The 7,126-nt window shown below is 42.0% G+C and overlaps 1 long non-coding RNA gene across 1 annotated transcript; it reads right to left on the minus strand.

The window, feature by feature from the left end:
* Positions 1-2,740: 2,740 nt before the first annotated feature.
* LOC311350892 lies at positions 2,741-6,901 on the minus strand. Its single transcript, XR_014636699.1, has 3 exons — positions 6,757-6,901; positions 3,043-3,212; positions 2,741-2,811 (listed from the first exon to the last, which is right to left on the minus strand). It is a non-coding gene; the product is annotated as an uncharacterized lncRNA (long non-coding RNA).
* Positions 6,902-7,126: the final 225 nt, after the last annotated feature.

Here is a 7,126-nt window from a genome sequence, read left to right on the forward strand (position 1 = left end):
TTACTTGTTATCAACAAAATGACAATAAATTTGATTTGATTTGATTTGATTTGATTTGATATTTGTTGCCTGGCTGCGGCCTACTTAGGTGAAATTGTCAATGGCCAGAGAAAGAGATTTCTTTTTGTATTTTTTTGTTTGTTCATATTTGGATGTTTTTCTATACATTGCACTTTTCAGTAATATTGAAAGCACTTATTGTTACACAGTTGACTGTTCTATTTCTTTGAGGAAGAACTTACATTGCGTAAAACCATACGTACAGTATGTCTACTGTTTTTTTCCCTAACTTACACTACAAAGAGTAAATATATTTATTATTTAATTTTGGTACATTGCTTTACAAGCATCATTTATTTTTGCTTAGTTGTGACCTGTTGAGGTTCAATAAATGTCAAGTTCCAAAAGATATATTGTGTAGTCTCACATTCCCACAGCAACGTTAAAATTGTTTAGATTTGTGCACTGTGGATTTCTGTTTGTAATGTATTTTAGTTTTGAGTATTAATTTCATTATAATACTCATCATAAATAATTGAACACACACTTTTTTTAAGTTCTTTCGAGGAGGGATGGAGATGGGGTCCAAATTATTTGACACATCAGTATTTAAAAAATATTTGAAAGTAACGCAATAGTTAGTAACTAGTCCTCTTTCCAAAGTAACTAGTTACTTTTAGAGATTGTAACTCAGTTACTACTTTAGTACTTTCTGGGAGAAGTAACTAGTACTTTAACTAATTACTTTTTTTAGAGTAACTTGCCCAACACTGTACCTTACCCACCTGACCCAAACATAGCCTCCTGCGGTTTCCCCTAGCTAGCATGCATGACACACAGGACTGAAATGCCATGGTTTCCATTCCTCCACAAGCTCATCACAGCAGTATGAGGTGCATCCCCAGAAGGCAGGACCTCTGTCTACAATGAGAAGGCTGCATCTGGCACGCGGATCTGGAGAGCCTACCATTGAGGGCTTGTCGTCTGAGAGGCCAGAGCCTCTCCTGAGAGATGACACCTTAGATGGAGCTATGCATAACTCTAGAGCAGATTCAAACCAGGTGCAGTACACCAATAAGTGAAAACTCTTTAACTCAGTGGCGTTACTGTGTGCCTATTACATTCTGCTGCTTGAACTCATTACTTGACAATAAGCGGCTGCTATCTCCACCCACCCATTGTGTTGGTAATCTGACCATGTGGTCACATACAATTGTTTCCTGCCTTGTGGCAGGGCCACAGCAGAAAGGTCCAAAGCAAAACACTTTATGCATCCTTATGGGAATTACAATCTTGTTAACAAAGGCTCTGCTGAACTCTGTTTAAACCCTGGAGCAGGCAGAACTAGAACTTTTCTGCCAAGGCGAGCTCTCTGTGGCCAACTTTGGCAAACTGAGTGCTCTGGTCCTGCTCTACTAGCCAGGCATGCCTTCATTATGAAGCTAGTGAACCACTAGCTTCATAATGACATAAAGTAGTGCTTTATGTCACTTTTGGCATTAAAAAAACGAACATGTAAAAAAGCTCAAAAGCTCATATTAAAAGTGCAAGCACTGACTGCGTTCAGATGCTCTGTGCATTTTTTTTTTACCTCAGGGGGCCAATGAAAGTAATAGCCCTGTCCGATCAGCGACAATAAATGGTTTGTTAATAGACTTGGTTCCATATGAAACAAGTCATTGAATTGGCTGTGTTTAACCCATCACTGGACAGAGGCTGCAAGCAAGGCTATCCTTTCCAGACTGAGCACTTGAAGTGTATGTTAACAGCAGACATTAGCCAAACCGACCAGTTATTTGCCAATTATGGTGTGTGTTAGAAGGATTCTGCACTGTCTTAGCAGACTGCTGCATGTGACTGATATCACAGGCATACAGGAATAAAGACTGTTCTTTGGGGACCCTCTACCAAAACTGTTCCCACACCGGCAATCATGAAGTTTGTGACATTGAAAGACATAGAGAGTTAGAACGAGAGCCAAGTATGAAACTATGGTTCCATTACTTCTGGATGACTGTGTGAGTTCTCGTCACGTGGTGACAGAGGGGACAGAGATTCCATTGGAAGCATGCCCAGAATCCCATGTGATTATATACGTTTGGCACGCTGGCACTGGGGGTCAAAGGTCACCTTGTTGACACTCACACTATGCATTCGCGAGGAGGATTAATCCGATGTGGAACACTTCCTCTGGCGGTCATCCAGAAGTAATAGAACCGCAGTATCATACATAACTCTTGTTGGAGGCACATTATGTCAAAGTTGAGTGATGGAACCGAACCACGATTGTCAGCCTCTGCCTATTCCTTTCATTCACCCAGTTCTGAGTGTCTGATACACGTAGCAAGTTAATCCGTGCAGAGTCTTGAAGGAACTCAAGACACAATTATCATTGGCTGTCAGCGTTGTCACTCAGAGAAATTAAAATGTAGCTTTGGCGTGACTTGGATTAATCAAGTTTATTCTTATATCTGCATCCATTCAGTCCAACATATATATCTAATATCAAATCTAATATATGTTAATCACATTTAATTGTATTTGTCTTGAATAAATTGTATGTGCTTTGCATGCCTTTATTGACATGAGAGTGGTGAGCGACTGGAAAGTGGGTTGAAAACGAGAGGAAATTAAATACAAGAACGGATCGCAAGTCAAAACCAAACCAGGGTGCTACGAGGCGTAACGCCTGTGTAGTTGGAGGACCAAACACACGCACACATTAGAAAAGGGGAAATGTACTCACAGACATTGCCGGTGTTGTCGAAACTATTGAGCACTTCGTTTACTCTGAGGGGTCCCAGGTTATCTCTAAACAGCACAGAAACACATTGGATTATACAACTAGGCCAATGAAAGGCCTTTTTTTTTTTTATCACTGTGCCAGCTTGATACACTTCTTGAACACATGTATACATTTACCATGGTACACATGGTCATTGTAAAACTTTGTAACTTTGTAAAACATTGTTAAAAAAAAAACATAACAACAGGTTCCCTTCAATTGCGCGTGCACGTGCACAGGCGTCCATAGTCACACACCTGAGCAAGGCACTATACTCTGGTAGAGAGACACTTCGGTACTGCACCCACTGGTCGTCTGAAGGGCAAGAGGGCATGACCCTTGACCTGGTGAAAAGGTCAAAGGTTGCAAATCTTCGGACTGACACCTGCTTGACCACTGGACTGTCCACCTGCTTCTGATGCAAAACCTGACAGGAATGGAGAATGGGAAGAGAGAATGGAAAATAAATAAGGTAAATGAAAGGCTCTCTACAAGTATAGGGTTGTTGGACTGTACAGGCAGAAGAAGCCTTAATGTTTTAGCCGGGTGCCCTTTCAGTAGCCCAGATGATACTAACATTACCTAACAGTTCAGATCGGAGCATGTTGAGATCACGCATGCAATGAAAATAAAGCACAATATTCCATCTTCCTCTGCTTTACATTCTACCACTGTTACATACACTGTTTTTAACAGTGTTACAATACACTGTTACATTACACTGTGACATTATTACTGTTGTAATATTATGACTGGGTCATTGTTAGGTTAGGGTTAGGGTTAGGTTTAAGATTTATTTTTGCATTTTGTATGCTTTATCATAGAGAGCGATAGAGAGGAAGGTATGGGAGACAGAGGGGAGGACATGCAGCAAATGACCACGGTCAGGATTCAAACCCTGGTCGCTGCTTCAGGACTGTGCCTATATGGTATGCGCTTTAACCCAGTGCACCACCGTGGCAGCTGCTGTAAACTAGGTCAGTTGTACCCCAAGATAATTTCAAGAAGTACCTCGAATCTCAAAAAAAAATATCTCAAGAGTACCGGCAGAGTGTACACATAACTGGAAGTGGGCACGGGAAGCCCCACCATCGCCCCTGGACAAAAGGGTTGCTGGCATCATAGGGGAAAGGTTGATTTCTGGAATTGTGCCCGGGATGAGCCCCGCTGTAGCTGCCCGCTACAGCGGGGCTCCGACGGACAATCCTGGGCAACAATCCTTTTCTCCTCCATGTCGCGGTTCCCAATTCCTTCTCAACCGACCCGACGCAGTCTAGTCTTTTCACCAAATGGAAGCTTTATGCAAGCTTGCGTTATTGTGTTGCGTGTTATGTGCCATAACAGCAACAGCAGAACGGTTATTCAAATAACAAAGAACACTTGCGTTACAGTGTGTGTATTCACACACACACATGTGGTGCTCGCACGGTCCCAGCTCATTGTCTCATTGGCGGGCCAAATTCTCTGGGCGGGCCAAGCAGAGAAAGGGGAGGTAACATGGCCCCATATGACGTCATATGGGGCTGAAAGCCAAATCGAAGCGTTTCAGCTATCCTTTTTTCAAAGACGGAGCAAGATAGCTACTTCTCGGTTTACACCTAATGCAATTTTTAGCTACTGGGGGACCATAGGCAGGCTAGGGGAACTCAACTCAAGGGGGGCTTTTACTTACTATGGGTCATTATTTGTTGGTATTTTGCATTGAAGCAAATCAGGATGAAATTAATAGTTTGAAATATTCACCAAAAATCAAATAAAAAGACATTTTCTCAATCTGATTGCTGTGGTAGTTGCCAATGGTGGGCTTTCATTTACTACGGGTCATAATCTGTTGATATCTTGCATTATAGCAAAGAAGTTAATTAATTATATGAAATATTCACCAAAAAGCAAGACATTTTCTCTTTTTTTTTTTCATTGCTAGTAGTACTTGCATATGGTGGGCTGCTACTTACTACAGTTGACACTTTGCTTACATGTTACAATACATTGAACCAGGATGCATAAGTGTTTAATATATTCACCAAAATGACATTTTTCTATTCTGTTTACTGTAGTAGGCTTGTTGCTAATGGTAAGCTAATAGTAAGTAAAAGCCCACCATTGGCAAGTACTACATCAGAATGAGAAAATGTATTTTTATTGATTTTTGGTGAATATTTCAAACTATTAATTTCATCCTGATTCGCTTCAATGCAAAATACCAACAAATAATCAAAACCTGCTGCTAACTTTTACCTGCTCACCAAGCGGCCTGTAGTTCCAGTGGAGGCACGGCGGGCCTTTGGACGAAGCGCCCGACAGCAACCTGATTTTAATTTTTCTATCTATTTTTTTTAATCTATTTTAATCTGTATGTGTACGATTATTCATGCGTTATTCATGAGTCCACACGCAACAGGTCTCAATCCACGATGGGTCAATGAGTCAAACCCCAACCAAATGTTTTCAGGTGATTTGTCATCCTCATACCTATGTGTACACAACAGCAGGTCGCGATCCGCGATGGGTCACAATCCATGATAGCGGACAGTTGTATTATGTGACCCCACTGTAAATGTGGAAAAATCTCCCAATTAAAATGCTTTGGTTTGAATTTCGTTCTAAGTAGGACGAAATAAGTCACAATCGTGCTCTGGGACACGATTCATTTTCGTAAGCATAAGCACGAAATAGCGTTTGCTATTTACGGTGGGGTCGCTTAATTTGAGAGTCCGCTATCATGGATTGTGACCCATCATAGATAGCGACCTGTTGGACTCAGTGACGATGACTGATGATGAATGATCGTACACATACAGATATGAGGATGACAAATTAAAATCAGGTTGCTGTCGGGCAACCTTCTGTCGCTTCAGTGGCCACTCACTGCGCAAAACTGTCTGCTCTGCGCGCTCGTTCGGTGTAACACCGTTTGTAAAACTTTGCGGGACCTTTACTCCTGGGTGAAAGGATGCGTAGAACTGCACTATTTTCCGCATGGATTTTTTTCTATAAATCATGACGTTGGCGGTGAAATGTGCGTACGCACATTTCCTCCCTTTTCTCGCAACATTTTCGTGCGGAGACACCTTTCTTAATGAGGCAACTGGTCTGCTAAACTAATTCAGTATTTCCATTCTCCTTTTCACTGAAGCAAATCAATCTCTTGCATATTTGGATATACCAACAGGCCAGTCCTAAATAGGACTCCTCCAATCAAAAACTAAGGAAGTACCGCAACCGGCTTGTCAGGATATCTTATCCAGTCAAAACTCACTATTTTACCTCTGAAATGCATCCTTCCGATGTCCAGTAACCTGTAACTAGAAACGCATCGACCCAACTAAGCTGTTTCTGAATTCTAGTTAGAGGATCAACAGAGTGTTGCTACCAATTAAACACATGTTGAAACACTGTCTACATATTTATATCAACTAATCTATATTGACCAGGAGGACTGGAGTCAATATCATTGGTTCTGAATTAGGCTTGATCTTACATATACGTTGTGCAGCTTTGTTGCCAAGAGATATATATGGCAGCGAAGTATGTTCTGTCACCATGTATGGTAATGATTCTGCAGCCAGCTGGCTACAGCCCCTGCTACCTGCCATGGAGACAGAGTGAGGAACCACGTTTAAATCAAATAAGATTCAATGGACACACTTGCCAAACACACTTGGTAATCAAATACACTGCAATACAGTTCTTATTCAATCAGTATGGATGATAATGTATTATTGGTATTCGTTATCTGCAATAGATAACCACGATTTTAGGGTAACATCATGTAACTTAGAGGCGTTATTGTCATGTTGTAAGTGCTTGTAAGGCATGATCAGCATTCATGCGTCCATCAAAGTCCGAAGCGTGTGTCCCCTGAATAACAAACATTACATCGAATGTGTTTCTATTTTGCATGACACACACGAGCCTGTAAACGTGTGTCAATGCGATGCGCTCCGCCGCCAGATGGAGAACGTCTTCACCTGTCGCAGTAAGGTCCATCTCGCCCGGGCCACATCAGCACCGGCGATCGCATCCCCGTCCAGGGTCCGTGTCGGATCCCCCTCGTCTTTACCGTCCAGCAGTGGTCCTGAGAAACGCTCGTCTTTCTCCTCACACGTTTCTCTCTGCATCTTCTCGACGTCCTTGTTGGCAAATTACATATATGGTTTATAACAGAATAGTGCAAACATCTAAGTGAATCACAGTGTATGTGTACTTTAAATTGTAGCACTGAGGTAATGTCGAGGGGGGGGGGGGGGACGAGTTTGTGAAGTGTACGGCTGTAGTGGTAAAATGTTCCTTTATGTGAGCCGCGGTCACCTGTTACCGCTGACCGTTACTTCCGTACAC

Source organism: Micromesistius poutassou (genome assembly GCF_964030765.1).
Source record: "Micromesistius poutassou genome assembly, chromosome: 7".
Lineage (NCBI taxonomy): Eukaryota > Metazoa > Chordata > Actinopteri > Gadiformes > Gadidae > Micromesistius > Micromesistius poutassou.